The 18,616-nt window shown below is 42.8% G+C and overlaps 1 long non-coding RNA gene across 1 annotated transcript; it reads right to left on the bottom strand.

The window, feature by feature from the left end:
* Positions 1–5,901: 5,901 nt before the first annotated feature.
* Positions 5,902–18,142, bottom strand: LOC122454833. The gene is made up of 3 exons (XR_006273539.1): positions 17,988–18,142; positions 7,995–8,001; positions 5,902–6,010 (listed from the first exon to the last, which is right to left on the bottom strand). It is a non-coding gene; the product is annotated as an uncharacterized LOC122454833 (long non-coding RNA).
* Positions 18,143–18,616: the final 474 nt, after the last annotated feature.

Genomic DNA, 18,616 nt, shown 5'->3' with positions numbered 1-18,616 from the left:
GAATCTTTCCTCCCCTGGATATTTTGTAGCCACTGTCTTACTTGTCCGGGTGTGTCTTCAGCTTTCTATGGCTTCGTTGCTGTTGTTCAGTCACTGAGTCGTGTCTGACTCTTTGCGACCCCATGGACTGCAGCACACCAGGCCTCCCTGTCCTTCACTGTCTCCTGTAGCTTGCTCAAACTCATGTCCCTTAAGCCTGTGATGTCATCGAGCCATCTCATCCTCTGTCGTCCCCTTCTCCAGCCTTCAATCTCTCCCAGCATCAGGGTCTTTTCCAATGAGTTGGCTCTTCACATCAGGTGGCCAGAGTACTGGAGCTTCAGCTTCAGCATCAGTCCTTCCAATGAATATTCAGCACTGATTTCCTTTGGGATTGACCGGTTTGATCTCTTTGCTATCCAAGGGATTCTCAAAAGTCTTCTCCAACACTATAGTTCAAAAGCATCAATTCTTTGCTGCTCAGCCTTTTTTATGGTCCAACTCTCATATCCATACATAACTACTGAAAAAAAAAACCATAGCTTTAACTATATGGACCTTTTTTTGGCAAAGTAATGTCTGCTTTTGAATATGCTGTCTAGGTTTGTCATAGCTTTTCCTCCAAGGAGCAAGCGTCTTTCAATTTCATGGCTGTAATCACCATCCATCCACAGTAATTTTGGAGTCCAAGAAAATAAAGTGTCACTGTTTTCATTGTTTTCCCATCTATTTGCCATGAAGTCATGGAACCACATGCTATGATCTTAATTTTTTGAATGTTGAATTTTAAGCCAGCATTTTCAGTCTCTTCTTTCACCTTTATCAACAGGCTCTTTATTTCCTCTTCACTTTCTTGCCATAAGGGTGATATCATCTGCGAATCTGAGATTATTCATATTTTCCCAGCAATATTGATTCCAGCTTGTGCTTCATTCAACCCAGCATTTCGCATGATGCACTCTGCGTATAAGTTAAATAAGCAGAGTGACAATATACAACCTTGTTGTATCCCTTTCCCAATTTTGAATCAGGCCGTTGCTCTAAGTCCAATTCTAACTGTTTTTTCTTGACCTGCATACACATTTCTTAGGAGGCATGTAAGGTGGTCTGTCAGGTAAGGTGGTCTGGTAGGTAAAGTGAAAGTCACTCAGTCATGTCCCACTCTTTGTGACCCCTTGGACTGTAGCCTGCCAAGTCCTCTGTCCATGGAATTCTCCAGGCAATAATACAGAAGTGGGTAGCCGTTTACTTCTCCAGGGGATCTTTCCAACCCAGGGATCCAACCCAGGTCTCTTGCATTGCAGGTAGATTATTTACCTTCTGAGCCACTAGAGAAGCTCAAGAATACTGGAATGGGTAGCCTATCCCTTCTCCAGGGGATCTTCCTGACCCAGGGATTGAACTGGGGTCTCCTGCACTGCAGGCAGATTCTTAACCAGCTGAGCTACCAAGGAAGCCCCTGGATAGGTAAGGTGGTCTGGTATTCCCATCTCTTTAAGCATTTTCCAGTTTGTCATGATCCACACATTATTATTTTCCAAGCTATTTTTTTTTTCCTGTTTGGAAAATAATAGTCAAAGGGATCAGTCACTGAAATCATGCATTTTAGGCCATTACCTTCTCTTACCCTCATAGCAGTGCAGTGATGCTGGCTCTGCAGTGCTTATTTTGCAGATAAGAGCATTGGGACTCAGGAGGTTAAATGGCTTGTTGAGATCACATAGCTAGTAAGTGACTTAATACCATGTTTCTGACACCCAAACCATGAATCATTTCACCGCACTGGACTTCCTTTCTGGGAATAAGACAGGTTTGCAGAGAGCAGAGTAATGGATCATAGCAGTGTAACTCTACCAACCCCCGCAGGTGACCAGCTGCTCTGAACATTGATTATCTTTGGCAGATCCTCACATTTGAGGCCATGAAAGATTCAGGTATTGAGACAGGATAGACTGGTTCTCTCCTCTGCCTCTGAGCTGAATGTTTGGGGACACCAGGATCTGCTTGACGATTTGGAGATCTAGCTCTCTGTCTTCCTGCGGAGTGCCAGGGATAATGTATTTAAGAGATGCTGGACCGATCAGGTGAGAATTTATGTAAGCTGAAACCATTAGGTGGCTTAATTAAATCAGGGCATTTAACTCATTAGCCTTCTGCTCCTGGGACTAATAAATTTGAACCTGGTCCTGCTAATCGCAAAAGAAGTCAAGTTGAGCATTTTGCCCCTCCCCCGTTTGGTGGAGAGATGAGAAAGAACAGGAGAAACTGAATAACTAACCCAGAGAAAAGATGACTGGCAACATCAACAGGCGATGCGGAGAAATCTGAGCCTAAGTCAGGATGACCTGGGAGAGAGTGATAATGACAATGGTGTCTAAAGAGAACTTAGGATGTCACTTGGTCATCCCACAAAGATGCCTGTGTGGGAAGGCCAGGTCCAAGCCATCACAGAAACCCTATCTGTTGAGTGACATCCTGCCATAGGATTGGTAATTGACGTGTGTATGCTCAGTCACTCAGTCGTGCCTGACTCTTTGCAACCCGATGGACTATAGTCCGCCAGACTCCATTGCCCATGGAATTCTCCAGACAAGAATATTGGAATGGGTTGCCATTTCCTCCACCAGGACATCTTCCCGAGCCAGAGATCGAACCTGCATCTCCTGCATTGGCAGGAAGATTCTTTACCACTGAGCCACTTAGGAAGCCCATAATATGGAATGGAAGCTCCTGAAGCCAAACCTCACATCTCTGCTCACAAGTGTGTGCATTGCCTTCTATTTGCTCAGGCTCACTTATCTCCTTCGCTAGGATTTTGAGATGAATGGCATTCTATGGTTCTCCTCTCTGTGTCACCAAAGTACCTTACAAACTCATGTCTCTTCCTCTAAACTTATCATTTCTTCTTGAACATAGCAGCCAGATTCATCTTTTAAAATAGAAGTCATGATGCCATCTCTCAGCCTGAAATCCTTCTGTAGACTCTCACTACCTTCAACATCAAGTTCAAATTCATTAACATGCCCAACCAAGTCTTCCTTTAAGTTTCATCTGCCACCCCCACTACCGCTAGTTCTCCCTGCCAAGGAAGGCAGATGTTCATAAACAGTATGTAATGGTTTACATTGTCCCGAATACTCCACTCTCTTCTAACAATATGTGCCCTTGTACACCCCCATTTTGTTTGGAAAGTCCTTCCTCTTCAGTGGGAAATATTCCTTCACTTCCATCATTTGATGGCTCAGACATCACTTTCTCAATCAAGTTCTTCTTGATATCTTCAAGCTTCAAAAGCCTTACTTGGGCTCCTGCTGTATGCTTCATAAAGACCTTACATTTCTCCTGGGCACTCACCTCTTTGTATGTCTGTCTTCCTTTTTTCGGGCTTTCCCAGTGGCTCAACTGGTAAAGAACACACTTGCCAATGCAGGAGAGGCAAGAGAGGAGGGTTTGATCCTTGGGTTGGGAAGATCCCCTGGAGTAGCAAATGGCAATCCACTCCAGTATTCTTGCCTGGAAAATTCCATGGATAGAGGAGCCTGGTGGGCTACAGTCCATGGAGTTGCAAAGAGTCGAACATGACTAAGTGCATGCGTGCACACACACACACGCACACACCTCCTTTCCAGACCCCTAGCTCCTTGGAGTCAGAAACCATGTATTACTAGTCATGATAGGCAGTCTGGTGTGTCATGTTTGAATAACCCTGAATGGTGCCCAGCAGCTTTCTAAGATGGAGTAACACTTGGACAGCATTCTGCTATCCCAGGTGGGGAGCAAGCTGAAATCCAGAAGTGGAGCTCAGAGAGGCCATTGAAAAGAAGAGGATGGTAAAGAGAAGCCGATATTAGGCAGGAAAATCTGGAGTGAGGACAAAAGATTCCAAGGAGGGTTGTGGAGTTTTCCCACATGTCATTGAATGAAAAACATTTCTATATCTTCTCATGACATTTTCAGTAAAATAGGTATGTGTTAATCTGTGGGCTTCCCTGATAGCTCAGTTGGTAGAGAATCCGCCTGCAGTGCAAGAGACCCCAGTTCAATTCCTGGGTCAGGAAGATCCACTGGAGAAGGGACAGGCTACCCACTCCAGTATTGTTGGGCTGCCCTTTTGGCTCAGCTGGTAAAGAATCTGCCTGTAATGTGGGAGATCTGGGTTTGATCCCTAGGTTGGGAAGATTCCCTGGAGAAGGGAAAGGCTACCCACTCTAGTATTCTGGCCTGGAGAATTCCATGGACGGTATAGTCCATGGGGTGGCAAAGAGTTGGGCACGACTGTGCAACTTGCACTTTCACAATCGGTGGTAAGTTGGCACTTCTGGGGGCTATGTGTCATATATTTCCATTATTTTAAGGTCTATGGGACAGCCACTTCATCTATATTGCTTTTTCCCAATGGCCATAAATAATAGCTTGGCTTTCTTGATCATATGCCAGTACCTGTTGGGACTATCCTTGCACAATTTTATTCAATACTCACACCAACCCTGGAAAAATTGCTATTATGATTAATACAACTCTTACAGTGAGAAAATTGAGAGGAAGGTAAAAGATGTTCCGAAAGTCACATGCTAAGTAGGATACTGGGACTTGAACCCAGGTCAATATAAAAGAAAAATCTATGCTGGTAGACTGTTCTCCTGGGACCCATCTTGAGACAGGGCCCTGGTTCCTAGGCTTTCTCAACATCAGTAGTCCAAGGATGTCAAGAGAAGTGATTGTGAACCGTCTGGGGCCAAGCAGGGAGGAAGACCTGCTGGGAGGCGTGTAACTTCAGGACGCATTCCAGATGTGCTCTTGTTTCCCACAGAGGTAGAGGCTTAACCAAGCCTCTGTCAAGATTTCTGATGCTGCAATAACCTTCCTAGTGTTTTGACATTTTTTTTTTTCCAGTTTCCTCTCTTCAAAAAATGTAGAGAAAATGACGGGGAGCCTTCTCTGTCAATGCCCGAGAACCCAAATCAGCCTGAATGAGAGAGAGAGGTGGAGAGAAGAAGCCCTGTTTGAAACGTGGTTTTGTTCTAACCTAAATAGGATGAAAGGCAGCCTGCAAAGTTTATCATCCAGAAGGCAGGAAGTACCCAGAACAGAAGTTATCTACTGGGTAATGTAGGCATTTGCAGCGATTCTGCAGATACAATCTTCTGTGTGCAGACATCCTTCAGAGCTCCAGTAACTTTTCATAAAATAACCATCACTCACAAGCCTGTGGGATTGGTCAGAGCACTGACCTCAACCCGCGCTTGACTTTGAGAAGTGAATGAGAGTGTTGGTTGCTCAGTCGTGTCCAACTCTTTGCGACCTCATGGGCTGTAGCCCTCCACGCTCCTCTGTCCATGACTTCGAGGGCTGCCCTTAATCCCTTATCTGACATACCTAAGTCTCAGGGTCTCCATCTATCCGTGAGCGCTCGATTTCCAACTCTGAGTGGTTGTCAGTGTTATGAGATTGATGGAAGTGCTTGCAAGACACCATCATATTGGTCCAACTCTTTTATGTAGCAGGTGCTGATTTTGTCTACTCATTGAGAGGGGAAGGGGCTCATCACAGATCTCATGGCACTCTCATGCCAGCCCCAGGAAGTCCCACCCCACTCACTGGTGGCTCAAATCAAGGTCTGTGTCTTTTTTTAAACTTTTTATGTTACATTGGAATGTAATTGATTAACAGTGTTGTGTTAGCTTCAGATGTACAGCAAATTGATTCAGTTACACACATACATGTATTTACTCTTTTTCAGATTCCTTTCCACTAAATGTTATTGCAAAATATTAGATCAAGTTCCCTGTGCTATACGGCAGGTTCTTATTGTTTATTTTATATATAGTAGTGTGTATATGTTAATCCTAGCCACCGAATGTATCCCTCCCCTCTTTCCCCTTAGGGAATTACAAGTTTGTTTTTGAAATCTGTGAGCCTGTTTCTGTTTTGTAAATAAGTTTGTGTGATCTTTTAGATTCCACATATAAGTGATATCATATGATGTTTGTCTTTGTCTGACTGACTTTACTTAGTGTGATCATCTTTAGGTCTATTCATTTTCTTGCTCTGAAGGGCACTTCTCCACATGTACCCCAGGTCAGTGACCCACTAGATATGGGACAACTCCCCCCCCCACCCACCCACCCACACACACACACACACACACACCAGTGCCTCTGAATTTTGTCCTCTCTAGCACTGTGGTCATGAACCATGTGCGACTGGAACACTTGAAAGGTGACTGATCTGAACTGAGACGCATGGGAAGCATGACATAGGTCCACTGGGATTCAGATAGTTAGTACACAGATGAGGAAGGAAAATCTCTCATTCATGATCTTACGTGGTTTGCAGATTGAAATAATATTTTGGGTGAAAAGTGAAAGTGAAGTCGCTCAGTCCTGTCCGACTCTTTGCGACCCCGTGGACTGACTTGTCTTGTCAGGCTGTCTCCGCATCCCTGAACAGTCACGGAGAATTTCCAGGACATACCCTTCTGTGAGTAGCCATCCCAAGGTCAAATTCAGAGGAGGGAAAGGTCACACTCTCAAGCCAGCTTCATCCTCTTCCCTCCAACTCTTGCGAGGACATGCCCTGAATCCCTCCCTCACTTTTTTTTTTTCTTGAGCATATAAAAAGTTGTATGTAAGAAATACATACACCGTGATACGTTTGGAGGTAAGTAAACACCTGTGGAACCATCACCACAATCTATACCATAAACCTACTCGTCACCTCCAAAAGTGTTTTCTCTCCATTTTGCTTTGCTTTTCTAAATTTATTTTTAATTGGAGGATAATGGCCTTACAATATCGTGGTGGTGTCTGCCCTACATCAACATGAATCAGCCATCGGTATGCATGTGTCCCCTGCCTCTAGAACCTCGCTCCCACCTCCCGCCCCATGACACCCCTACAGGTTGTCACAGAGCACTGGGTTTGAGCTCCCTGCTTCATACACCAAATTCCCACTGGCTATCTATTGTTTACATACGGTAATGTATGTGCTTCAGTGCTACGCTTTTAATTCATCCCACCCTCTCCTTCCCCTTCTGTGTCCACAGGTCTGTTTTCTACGTCTGTGTCTCCATGGCCACCCTGCAGATAGGTTCTTCAGTACCCTCTTTCTAGATTCCTTACATATGTGTTAAATGCAATATTTGTTTTCCCATGTTGTTTATAACAACTCCTACTGTCATTTGCGATAAGAACATTTAACATAAGATCTGCCCTCTTAGCAAATTTTGGACACCAGGCTTTACAGGGTGTACAGATCTCTAGCGTTCTTCTTATATAACTGAAATTGTGTTCGTTGAGTAATACCTCCCTGTTCCCTTCCCAGAACCCCAGCCCCAGGAAACCATCATGTCACTCTCTGATTCTATGAATTTGACTGTTTTAGATTCATTCTATAAGCAATATCATGTAGTATTTGTCCTTATGGAAAACCTTTCTGAGTATGGAATTTCCTCAAAAAACTAAAAATATCACATGATCTAGCAATCCCATTTCTATATAGATGGCATCACTGACTCAATGGATGTGAGTTTGAGCAAACTCCAGGAGATAGTGAAGGACAGGGAAGCCTGGGGCGCTGTAGTCCATGAGGTCACAAAGAGTCGGACATGACTGAGCAACCAAAAAGCAACAACAAAATACAAAGGAATTAAAATCAGCATCTTAAAGAAATACCTACATTTCCACACTCACTGCAGCATTATTTGCAATTCTAAGACAGGGTAGCAACCTAAAAGTCCATTCACAGATGAATGGATAAAGACAAGGCAGGGTATACATGCAATGGGATCCTACTCAGCTTTGAAAAGAAGGGCATCCTGACACTTACAACAGCATGGATGAACCTGGAGGACATTTTGCTCTGTGAAGTAAGTCTCCCCTGCCTTGGGCCTGAGGTGGTGTAAACACTGTGAGTTCAAAGAGTGGTTTCCTCTTCCTGTTTCCTCTGACCGTCTCCACACTGTTTTGTTCTTTGTGACTCACTTAACCATTGTAACTGGCTGGGGCCTAGTTAACTCATCCACTCGTTTATTTGGCAAACACTCATTCTATATCTCACAAATACCAGCGACTGGTGTAGTAGCAGAGATGAAGAGATGAGCTTGTTTTGACTTTTGACCTGAAGGAATCATAGAAGAGTTGAAAAAAAGACCTGCAAACATAAGATTATAGCAGGTGGAGGCATTGCTTGAGTTCACAAAGCAGGAAAACATAACCCATCCTGAAGGGTAAATGAAAAATGTCCCTAATGTTATGTTGGATGGAGTAGGAAGGCTGATGGAGACTTAGCTAGGGCTTATTGCTATGGTTATTACTATGACATCATCATCATTAGAATCATGTTAGAGGTGGAGGAAAGGCATCCCTGACCAAGGAAGCAGTAACTGAAAAGGCATGATCTTGAGCAAGAGGATGAAAAATGTTAGGAACCAAAAACACTTTGATGATGTTGGTTGACAATGGGCTCTTGGGGAGAATAAAAGGGAACGGAGCAGAGGAGGAGGCATGAGCTAGCTTCTGGAGGCTCGTAAAACAAGTTTAGCACAGTAATTCAGCCTTAACCCTAAACCTAGTAAGAAGCCACACACAGAGCTCAAAAAGGTACATGCAATGAATGCTTTGTGAGCAAAGGATGAGGGATAAAATTGCTCTTACCCTCTGTACAAAGAGCAGGTCAGCCGCATGCCCACAGAGTCAGACTGGCTTGTCTAAGAGACACACTGACCAGGTATTTGCAATTCATCTTCTTCCCTGTTATCTGAAGGAGATGCCTCCTAGGGGTCTAGGGCTTGTCTGTAATATTATTTCCCACAGTCCCTCTACGCTTAAAGGCTTGTATGTATGTTTTCTCTCCTTGATGATGAGGGCAAAGGTGATGGGTCAGGCAGGCGCCTTGGGGAACCAGACCAGACTAGGGGGAATCTGTCCTTCCCAGCCCCAGAGAGACTGGCTTGGTTCAGGGACCCCTGGGGCCCTGTCTGTAAAGTGGCTTTTCTCATTTCCCTTTGATCAGGCAGTTCATGGCATATTTGGAAGGACAAGGAGTGATTTGTCTTGCACATGTGTTTTCATTTATTCCTCAAAAGCAGAGCTAAAACATTAAGCGAGAATACAATGAAGTCCAGTGGGCAGACAAGCTTCAAACAGTTTCAAAGGGTATATCTAAGATAAGCTGGTTTGTTTATAATTCACTTTAAAAAAAAAAAGTAGCTTGTGGAAAATATAGCATGATAAAATTATGGCTGGGTAAATAAGGATGAAAGTGAAATAAAATGATGCCAGGCAGGAGGTCAATTCTGGAAAAGGTTGGCATACATTTCTGAGTATATTGACGAAGATGGGGAAGGCATCATTTAGGCTTGAGCTTCCTAGCAGCCAATGAAATAAGGGACAGAGTTTCATAGGGAAAGTGTGGGATATAAGAACAGTTAGTTTTTAAGTAATTTTTATTTATTCATTCATTTTTGGCTGTGCCCGGTCTCTGTTGCGGCTCGGCCTTTTCTCTAGGCGTGCTGAGCAGGGCCCACTCTCTAATTGCGGTGTGTGGCCTTCTCATTGCAGTGACTTCTCTAGTTGCAGAGCACATCTAGCGCACGCGGGCTTCAGTAGCTGCGTACATGGGTTCAGTAGTTGGCTCCTTGGATCTAGAGCCCAGGTCAGGAGTTGGGGCCCACAGGAGCTCTGAAGCATGTGGGATCGTCCCAGACCAGGGGTCGAAGTCCTGTCTCCTGCCTTAGTAGGCGGATTCTTTACCACTGAGCCACCGGGAAAGCCCAAAGTCACTTACTTCCTTACTTAGAGCGAAATAAATTACATTGGCAATTCTTCATAAAGCATACATTTTGCAATTACTTGGGCACTGTCTTTAGTAATACCCTGATTACCATCAGATCCCAGGCTTTAGAGTTTACCTGATATAACTTTCCTTCATTTAAATATCATTCCCCGAGCATCTCAGATGTGTAAGCGCGGTAAACTGTAGTCACGTGCTCCAACATTTACTGTCCTTCCCAGGCCCCGCCTGTTGCCCTGGAGTGTGCGGTATGCCATCGTGTAAGAGCGCATGCTCACCAGGCCCACCAATAAAGAAAATCAAGCTTAGCCACATGATGGGCTTTGGCCAATAGGAGGAAAGTGGTCCTGAGAACCAATGCAGAGTGTTGCAATCACTCATTTCCCTCTGTCTTGAGAAGTTCAAGTGCCAGAGAGACGTTGCATATTCAGCCTAGATCTCAGTGCAAAGGTAGAATGAGGGGTGCTCCTACTGACCCACCATTAACATCCGTGTGAGCAAAATATAAACCGCTGCAATAAATTGCTGAGATTCGGGGGTTGTTTGTTACTTCAGCACGACCTAGTACAAGCTGATGAATACCGCTTTATCAGTGCCTCTGGAGAACACAGTTACAAAAAAGCATCTCTGTCCTCTGGGAACCTACAATTTGGTGAGCAAGAAAGAGAAATGCCATATGATGTCCCTTTTATGTGGAACCTAAAAAGAAATGATACAATTTTATTTATAAAACAGAAATAGACTCACAGACTTAGAAAACAAGCTTATGGTTACCAGGAGGGAAGGGGTAGTTAGGGAGTTAGGGATAGACATGTACTCACAGTTATATTTGGACTTCCCCGATAGCTCAGTTGGTATACAGTCTACCTGCAATGCAGGAGACCCTGGTTCGATTCCTGGGCAGGGATGATCTGCTGGGGAAGGGATTGGCTACCCACTCCAGTATTCTTGGGCTATATTTAAAATGGATAACCAATAAGGACCTACTGTATAGAACAGGGAACTTTACTCAAAGTTATGTGGTGGCTTTGATGGGAGGGGAGTTTGAGGGAAGCTGGATACATGTATATGTAGAGCTGAGTCCCTTTTTGTGCTCCTGAAGCTCTCACAGAGTTGTTAAACAGATGACCTCCAATATGAAATAATTTTTTTTTAAAATTGGCTGAAGGATGTAAAAGCCACATTGGATTCTCAAGAAGAAATATCATGGGAAATAAGATTCGATATAGATAAATACATAAATCACTTCCTCCAGGAGTGGCTCCTGATAAGATGGGTGAGGTCAGGGTAGAGGATCCACAGTAGGAACTCACATGGAAGGCTGAATTTAGCCGAGAGTGTTCTGGAAAGAGGGAGAATGTCACAAATGGAGCTCTGACTGAGAGGAAGAATGTGACAGGAAATATATTTGTAAATCAGAGAGGAGTTCAGAGAGTCTTAGCATAGTTTCAACTGTAGGTACAGTGTTTTGGGGACCTGCTGTTACTAGGCAGCCTTCTCAGGGCTGTACATATCTTGTTTCATTCAGTCTTCATGACAGCACTGGGAGATGGAGGTTCCAATGCCCATTTTACCCAGAGATGAGGAAACTGAGGCTTAGTCGCAAAGACGAAAGGGCAGTAAACAGCAGAACTAAGATCTGATTCTTATGAGCTCCAGAGTCTCTCTCTCCAGAGTCTCTCTCTCTTTTCACCACTTTCTCCAGAATCTTAGGGATTCCCTGGTGGCTCAGATGATAAAGAGTCTGCCTGAAATGTGGGAGACCCGAGTTCGATCCCTGGGGTGGGAAGATCCCCTGGAGAAGGAAATGGCAATCCACTCCAGTATTCTTGCCTAGAAAATCCCATGAATGGAGAAGCCTGGTGGGCTCAAGTCCATAAGGTCGCAAAGAGTCGGACACGACAGCAACTTCACTTTCACTTTCTTTCCAGACGTACAGAGAGATGGTGAAAGGTCTTACATGCTATGCTAATGACTGTAAACTTCATTGGGCACACAGTGGAAAGCTACTGAGGGCTTCTAAATCTAGGAGGAGGGCAACATTGATCTGGCCCATGGCTTCAGGAAGATATGCCATCAGCCTTGTAAAGGACAGCTTGGATCTGCTTACTAGGAGAAAGAACACACAGAGTCCAATGGTGAGAGTTTCGTAGATTGGTAGCCAAAGAGTCCATTTAGTTATCACATGGGTGACTTTGATCCAACAGACCTGGCAAATGTCTATCCAGAGGGTCCACAGGTACTATGTCCCAATAGATTAATTTCTTAACATTATTTTATTGCCACTCTGATTGGTATGACGTGACCTCTCATTGCAGTTTTGATTTTCATTTTTCTAATAATTAGTGAAATTAATTATTAATCTCTAATAATAACTAGTGTTAGCTCCATGGATCAAGGCAAATTAGAAGTGGTCAAACAGGAGATGGCAAGAGTGAACACTGACATTTTAGGAAACAGCAAACTAAAATGGACTGGAATGGGTGAATTTAACTCAGATGACCATTGTATCTACTACTGTGGGCAAAAATCCCTTAGAAGAAATGGAGTAGCCATCACAGTCAACAAAAGAGTCTGAAATGCAGTATTTGGATGCAATCTCAAAAAAGACAGAATGATCTCTGTTGGTTTCCAAGGCAAACCATTCAATATCACAGTAATTCAAGTCTGTGCCCTGACCAGTAATGCTGAAGAAGCTGAAGTTGAATGATTCTATGAAGACCTACAAGACCTTCTAGAACAAATACCTAAAAGAGATGTCCTTTTCATTATAGGAGACTGGAATGCAAAAGTAGAAAGTCAAGAGATACCTGGAGTAACAGGCAAATTTGGCCTTGGAGTGCAGACTGAAGCAGGGAAAAGGCTACTAGAGTTCTGCCAAGAGAACGCACTGGTCATAGCAAACACCCTCTTCTAACAACACAAGAGAAGGCTCTACACATGGACAACACCACGTGGTCAATAGCAAAATCAGATTGATTATATTCTTTGCAGCCAAAGATGGAGAAGCACTATACAGTCAGCAAAAACAAGACCAGGAGCTGACTGTGTTGACTGTGCCTCAGATTATGAACTTCTTATTGCCAAATTCAGGCTTAAATTGAAGAAAGTAGGGAAAACCACTAGACCATTCAGGTATGACCTAAATCAAATCCTTTACAATTACACAGTGGAAGTGAGAAATAGATTCAAGGGATTAGATCTAATAGACAGAGTGCCTGAAGAACCATGGACAGAGGTTCGTGACATTGTACAGGAGGCAGGGGTCAAGACTATCCCCATGAAAAAGAAACGCAAAAAGGCAAAATGGTTGTCTGAGGATGCATTACAAATAGTTGAGAAAAGAAGAGAAGTGAAAGGCAAAGGAGAAAAGGAAAAATATACCCATCTGAAGGCAGATTTCCAAAGAATAGCAAGAAGAGATAAGAAAGCCCTCCTCAGTGATCAATGCAAAGAAATAGAGGAAAACAATAGAATGGGGAAGACTAGAGATCTCTTCAAGACAATTAGAGATACCAAGGGAATATTTCATGCAAAGATGTGCACAGTAAAAGATAGAAATGGTATGAACCTAACAGAAGCAGAAGATATTAAGAAGAGGTGGCAAGAATACACAGAAGAACTATACAAAAAAGATCTTCATAACCCAGATAATCACAATGGTATGATCACTCACTCATCTAGAACCACACATCCTGGAATGCAAAGTCAAGTGGGCCTTAGGAAGCATCGCTATGAACAAAGCTCGTGGGGGTGATGGAATTCCAGCTGAGCTCTTTCAAATCCTAAAAGATGAAGCTGTGCAGTGCTGCACTTGATATGCCAGCCAGCAAATCTGGAAAACTCAGCAGTGGCCACAGGACTGGAAAAGGTCAGTTTTCATTCCAATCCCAAAGAAAGGCAATGCCAAAGAATGCTCAAACTACCACACAATAGCACTCATCTCACATGCTAGTAAAGTAATGCTCAAAATTCTCCAAGCCAGGCTTCAACAGTACGTGAACTGTGGACTTCCAGATGTTCAAGCTGGATTTAGAAGAGGCAGAGGAATCAGAGATCAAATTGTCAATATCCACTGGATCATCGAAAAAGCAAGAAAGTTCCAGAAAAAAAAAAAAAACATCTATTTCTGCTTTATTGACTATGCCAAAGCCTTTGACTGTGTGGATCGCAGCAAATTGTGGAAAATTCTTAAAGACATGGGAATACCAGACCATCTGATCTGCCTCTTGAGAAATCTGTATGCAGGTCAAGAAGCAACAGTTAGAACCAGACATGGAACAACATACTGGTTCCAAATAGAGAAAGGAGTACGTCAAGGCTGTATATTGTCACCCTGCTTATTTAACTTATATGCAGAGCACATCATGAGAAACACTGGGCTGGAGGAAGCACAAACTGGAATCAAGATTGTTGGGAGAAATACAATAACCTCAAATATGCAGATGATACCACCCTTACAGCAGAAAGCAAAGAACTAAAGAGCCTCTTGATGAAAGTGAAAGAAGAGAGTGAAACAGTTGTTTTAAAACTCAACACTCAGAAAACTAAGATCATGGCATCTGGTCTCATCAATTCATGGCAAATAGATGGGGAAACAGTAGAAATAGTGACAGACTTTATTTTGGGGGGCTCCAAAATCACTGCAGATGGTGACTGCATCCATGAATTTAAAAGACGCTTGCTCCTTGGAAGAAAAGCTTAGACAGCATATTAAAAAACAGACACATTACTTTGCCAACAAAGGTGCATCTAGTCAAGTCTATCATTTTTGCAGTAGTCATGTATGGATGTGAGAGTTGGACTGTAATTAAAGTTGAATGCTGAAGAATTGATGCTTTTGAACTGTGGAGTTGAACACTCTTGAAGAGTCCCTTGGACTGCAAGGAGATCCAACCAGTCCATCCTAAAGGAAATTAGCCCTGAATATTCATTAGAAGGACTGATGCTGAAGTTGAAACTCCAATACTTTGGCCACCTGATGAAAAGAACTGACGCATTTGACAAGACCCTGATGCTGGGAAAGATTGAAGACAGGAGGAGAAGGGAACAACAGAGGATGAGATGGTTGGATGGCATCACCGACTCAATGGACATGAGTTTGAGTAAACTCCAGGAGTTGGTGATGGACAGGGAGGCCTGGTGTGCTGCAGTCCATAGTGTGGCAAAGAGTCAGACATGACTGAGTAACTGAACTGAATTGAATAATTAGTGATGTTGAGCATCTTTCCATGTGTCTCTTGGCCAACTGTATGTCTTTGGAGAAAGACACACAGGGTTGGTTTAGGTCTGTTTAGGTTTCTGCCTGTTTTTCGTTTGGGTTGTTTGTTTTTTGATATTGAGCTCCATGAGATACTTGTATATTTTGGAGGTTAATCCTTTTTCCATTGTTTTGTTTGCAAACATTTGCTCCCATTCTGGTGGTTTTCTTTTCCTCTTGTTTGTAGTTTGAGAAGGCAAGGGTAGGATGAATTGAGAAAGTAGCACTGACATAAACACTACCACATGTGAAATAATCAGCTAGTTGAAACCTGCTGTATAGCATAGGGAGCTCAGCCCAGTGCTCTGTGATGACCTAGAGGGATGGGATGAGGGGGAAGTGATGGGCGGGGTAGGTCCAAAAAGGAGAGGATATATTTATACATGTAGCTGTTTCACTTTGTTGTGCAGCAGAAACTGAAACAACACTGTAAAATAATTATGCTACAATTTTTTTTTAAGTTATTTGAAAGAAGAACAACAGTAATAAGTGGTGTTGTGAGCCATCTTCCTTCCTATTTAGGGTACTTTGCATACATGTCTACCTGAGGCAGGGGGGTGGATCCCACAGACTCTCAAGGGACTTTCCATCTTGCAATTATGATAACCTCTTCATCTTTATTATTCAATAAGAGAAACCTAGTCAAATTTGCTTTGTCCAGATCTCTGATCATCCATCTACATGATGGGAGAAAAGTGTTGAACTTCAAAGTAAAGTCATGAGTATTAGCACTTGGTGGGTTTCTTTAGTCTGCTTTTAGGACTTTTCCAAGGTGCGAAGAGATGTATGTTTCATACCCTGTCCTGGGCATCTGTTCTATGGAGTTATGGGCAGAGAGCTCCTTAGAAGGGAGCAAACATGACAGAGTGTCCAAGGCATAAAAATAAGCAAGGGAAGAGGAGAAAGGAAAAGAGGGACATTTTAGCACTTGTGGAATTGGGAATACTTAGTAAAAATCAACTGGATGGTCCTGTTGGTTGGTGGGGCCCCTAATAATGATTTATACAGAATGACCTGCCATTGTTTCTACGAAGAACTTCTTTGATAGGCATGAACCCAGTAGGAAGATTGCATGTTTTCGTCTGGTATTAGGCAGCATTGGTCCCCAAGATAAAGACTTTGAACACAACTTCCATGGAAGAACAGTGCCTGGCACACAGTAAGTAGGTGCCAAATAAATATTTGTTGCTGAATGAGTAGATGAGGTGGGCTTAAGGAGGACCCCAAAAGCCATCTTGTACCAAAAGACTGGGATCCTTTTGTGGCATTTTAAAGACCATCTCTCAAGGGCCACCCTGGACACCCCAAAGCAGCAGACTGATGATGCAAGGGCAGCAGTTCTCAAGGAAGGTAGACCAAGAGCAGTCAATTAGATTTCCCTTTGAACTTGGCTCAATTTCACCTTCAGGCACTTTCCCAGCAAAAGGTTAGACTTCTGAACTCTGAAACATATAATCTCTCTTCCTGCCACAGGGTTCTTTGACTCAACAAACCTTAGCTCAAAAAAGAATTAGAGAAAGTGAAAAACACCACACACATTAAAACACCAACTAATTGTGACTTTCAACTGGAAACATCAGAGAGGTTCGTGGTTGTCAATAAATGATCTGGGAAGAAGCCAGGCTTGCTTTTCCAGACGTCTTCTTTGATTCAGGCAAAGAGGTAACCAATGGTACAGAGAGTTGGTCCAGAGCAAACAATAGTGAGGACCCAGAAGGGAAGAGGACTTACGTAGGCAGTCTCAAGGATTCATGTGTGATGACTTTTCAGAAGCAAGATCAGAATTAAAATTCTTTAGAAATTCCTCAACTTACTTCCAGCCCCTTGTGTGGGACATTCTGATGAGTAAATGAGCTTTCTATTGGCAGGGACAGGAGGAGGTGTCAGTGCCATTTTTGAATGTATTTTTGGAGAGTCTAAGGGCAAAAAAAAATGGATTTATGTTATTTTTAAAAGCTCTGTTTTTGTTCAATAAGTCCTAAGCATTGCTCCTACTGAGATGCGTCAATACCTGTGTTCTAGTCTCAGTTGGTATATTGAGGAGCACACAGCCTCTTAGCTGGGGGATGGGGTTGGAGCTTATGACAAGGTCTGTAGTCACTACACTTAATAAATCACTGGCTTACCCTCAACATGAGTTATTTCAAGGCAGTGGAGAGATGTAAATGCCAACTCATCATGAAAGAGATATTACAATCAAACATTTTATAATTTACAGACACACCTAGCCTGGCCTTAAATCCCAATAGACCCATTGAGTGTATTTTCCCTACAAGACGCTGAAAAATTGTAATGGAATGACATCAAAACAAATCCCAGTACCCATGGATCATAATCAGATTCTCTTCTGTTGTGTCAAGCAAGTGTACTTTTCGCATCTTCTTAAAAGGTGATAATGGTGGAAGTTTCCCTTGGTCAGTTTTAAACTCAATTCTGTACTGTATTTTCTGGACAATCTGACATTTTCAGAATTAGAAAATAATGTAAAAATATCCATAATGGACAAAATATTAGAAGATTTCAATAGAGGAGTGATTCACAGAGTAAATTAGGGTGAGGTGAGACAGGTGAATCTTGCATGTACAGGGTCAGATCCTGCTTCATCTAAATTTTTAATATTTTATTCACTGTGGATTTGTAGCATTAACTTTGATGTTTTAGGTATCACATTAAAATATCCCTTATTTTGGGACTTTCCTGGCCATCCTGTGATTAAGTCTCTGTGCTTCCACTGCAGGGGCCACGAGTTTGATTCCTCATCTAGGAGCTAAGATCCCATAAACCATGCAGCATGGACAAAAAATTTAAAAATAAATAAATAAATAAAAATTAGATATCCTTTATTTTGTCCACAAAGTTTTTTGACACCCCCTCATATTGTGAAACTTTGAGAAATACCAGTCCCCATCTTGCTGGGCATGCCTTTCAAGGCTACCCTATTCAAGGAAGTTAAAACTGTTGCTGCAAATGGCATTATTTCATTCTTTTTTTATGGCTGAGTAATACTCCATTATATATATATGTATGTACCACATCTTCTTTATTCACTCATCTGTGAATGGATATTTAGGTTGCTTCTGGGTCTTGGCTATTTTCAATAGTGCTACTGTGAATATAGGCATGCATGTATCTTTTTGAACTATGACTTTGTCCAGATATATGGCCAGGAGTGAGATTGCTGAATTATCAGGCCATCTCATTTTAAATTTTTATTTGGGTTGCTGGCACAGGCTCATTCAGAAAGTTCTCCTAACCACCTGTCCAGCCGTCCCTTCTCTGGGGTCCGCAGTCCCCTGTGCTTAGCTCTGCCATAGCATTTTCTCCTTGGGGCTATAATTACCCTTCTGTACCATCATTTCCCTTCGGAGACATTCAGTCACCGAGGGCTGGTGTCTGGGGTCCTGGTATAGAGCGCAGCACCAGACATTGTCGTGATTAAGATGATGGTTCATAAACAGCTATTGGGTTAATCCATGGATTGATTGCCAAATCAGTTGATTTGTAATAAATTTTTATGTTATCGCCTACTTCTCTGCTTTTCCAAATTGTGTACATTTTCCATCAATTAGCAACACAGCTTACCCC

The sequence above is a fragment of the Cervus canadensis genome, chromosome 17, assembly GCF_019320065.1.
Source record: "Cervus canadensis isolate Bull #8, Minnesota chromosome 17, ASM1932006v1, whole genome shotgun sequence".
NCBI classification, from domain to species: domain Eukaryota; kingdom Metazoa; phylum Chordata; class Mammalia; order Artiodactyla; family Cervidae; genus Cervus; species Cervus canadensis.
Note: the sequence above shows the minus strand (reverse complement) of the source record. Positions and strands in the feature narration are given on the sequence as shown.